Below are 2,419 nucleotides of genomic sequence, written 5' to 3' on the forward strand. Positions count from 1 at the left end.
TGGACAAGTAGGCAGTGAGGTGAATTGAAACCTGTCTGAAAAATGATGCTTGCCTGGAAACAGGTGAAAATGGGGCTGCCAATGGGAAGTAGGAAATTAGTTTCTTCTTCATCTTGATGTTTACAGACAGCTTTGCTTTACCTATTAAACTGTCTTTATCTCATATCATTGATTCTGTAATTTTACCCTTCCAATGCTCTCCCACTTCCCACTGGGAAGGAGTGAACAAGAGGCTGTGTGGGGCTGCATCGAGAAGGCCGTAGGTGAAGGGAATGACATCTGTGCCTAAATCAGAACATGGGAACGGGGGTGATGGTTAGTGAGGATTCATTGGACAGTGTGACACCTGAGCATGAGGCAAAGAGCATGGGCTGAGGTGGGGAGATTGAGCTGGTTTTGGCTTTGGTGGAGTTAATTTACGTAATGGCAGCTCATTTGGGGTGGTGTTCGGGATTGGTGCTGGAAGTGGTGTTGATAACGCCCCAGTGCTTTAGCTCTTGCTGAGCAGTACTTGGCGAGCACCCAGCTTTTTCTGTTCCTCACACTGCCCTGACTGCAAATAGGTTTCAAGGCTTCTGGCTGGGATGGCCACTAAACACTGACAAATGCTCTCTAAGCTGTCTCCCTCCCCAAAGCGGAAGGAAAAAGGGAATAAGACAGAAAGACTTAGAGATTGGAAAAGAAAATTCAAACATATTTAATAAAAGAATGATAGTACAGATAAAGGAAAAAATAAAAATAATGAGCTATATACATATATATATACACACATATACATATGTACATATACATAAACCCGGTGCTGCAGAATCAGTGGCAACAGAGCAGAGTCAGGCTTAGCGGCAGAGAGGAAATGGATACAGGGTCTGGATTCAGGAATTTGGGATTTAGATCAAAGGCAGAAGATCAGACAGAGTCCTTCTCAGATGCTGGCTAGTGAAGAAGAGGCCTTAGCCTCCATGATCCCTCAGCTTTACACTGAGCATGGCATATGTGGAATGGAATACTCTTGCTGGTCCTCTGCCCTGGCTGTTCCTCACCAGAGGTGCAAGCTTTCACTTCCTTGTGACCCTTTTCCTTCCCAGCACACCCCACGTGGCACCCAAGATCGGCCTTGGTCACTCCAGGAGTCAGGATCAGCCAGAGCCTTTCTGCATCACCAGCCCTGGCAGCCCCTCCAGCAGCAGGCACCATCTGCACAGACACACTGTTCCCTTCAGAAAGTTCCTCCTCTTAGGAGAGATGGAGCTGGAAAGTAAAAGTCACTGCACATTGGTTCTGTTCAACTCCATCCAGCAGAGCTGTTCACTGACAATTGCTCTGGTGCAGCCGCTCCCAGGTGCCTACAGCTTCATGCACTACACTGAGAAGGTTGCCTTTCCTGATGGAAATGCTGTTAGAGATGCCAGCTCTGTGCCAGAGGTGCCCATGGGATGTCCCTGCCTGTGGTAACATCACGGCCACAACACAGGATGGGGACCAAGCTGCCAGAGCCCTCAGGCCTTACCCCAGCACAGAGGATCAGGAGGAGAGGGTGGGAGTGTAGAGAGCAGCTCTGGCGATACCAAGAGCTGGTGCTCCCTGGCTGTACTGCTGTGCCGGGACTCTCTTCCCCTTCCCATCAGCACAAAGGATCAATCAGAAAAAAGAATGAGACACAGGATTAGAAAGAGCATGAGAACATTGTCAAAGGTAAGAAAATATCATCAACAAAAAAAATAACAGTAGACAGGCTAGGGATGCAGTTAGTTACACTGTGTATTATGTGCAGAAGAGAATAGGCATTTTATTGCTTCAGAATAACATAAATTCATCAATTTCCTGAGAGAATCCTTGAGCTCCTGGTTCCTCAGACTGTAGATGAGGGGGTTCAGTGCTGGAGGCACCACCCAGTACAGAACTGACACCAACAGGTCCAGGGATGGGGAGGACATGGATGGGGGCTTCAGGTAGGCAAAGATGGCAGTGCTGACAAACAGGGAGACCACGGCCAGGTGAGGGAGACACGTGGAGAAGGCTTTGTGCCGTCCCTGCTGTGAGGGGATCCTCAGCACGGCCCTGAAGATCCCAAAATAAGAAACCACCACGAAAACAAAACAACAAAATACTAACCCGGTACTAAATACAATAAACCCAACTTCCCTGTGGTAGTCAGATTGCGAGCAGGAGAGCTTGAGGATGTGTGGGATTTCACAGAAGAACTGTCCCACAGCGTTGCCCTGGCACAGGGGCACTGAAAGTGTATTGGCTGTGTGCAGGAGAGCATTGAGAAAGCCACTGGCCCAGGCAGCTGCTGCCATGTGGGCACAAGCTCTGGTGCCCAGGAGGGTCCCGTAGTGCAGGGGTTGGCAGATGGCCACCTAGCGGTCATAGGCCATGATGGTGAGCACACAATATTCTGTGCCAAGTAAGAAGAATG

At 49.1% G+C, this 2,419-nt stretch overlaps 1 pseudogene; it reads right to left on the bottom strand.

Annotated features, from left to right (window-relative positions):
• Positions 1-1,745: 1,745 nt before the first annotated feature.
• On the bottom strand, positions 1,746-2,387 carry LOC104274948 (annotated as a pseudogene).
• Positions 2,388-2,419: the final 32 nt, after the last annotated feature.

This window comes from Apaloderma vittatum, unplaced genomic scaffold (assembly GCF_000703405.1).
Source record: "Apaloderma vittatum isolate BGI_N311 unplaced genomic scaffold, ASM70340v1 scaffold466, whole genome shotgun sequence".
Taxonomy (NCBI): Eukaryota; Metazoa; Chordata; class Aves; order Trogoniformes; family Trogonidae; genus Apaloderma; species Apaloderma vittatum.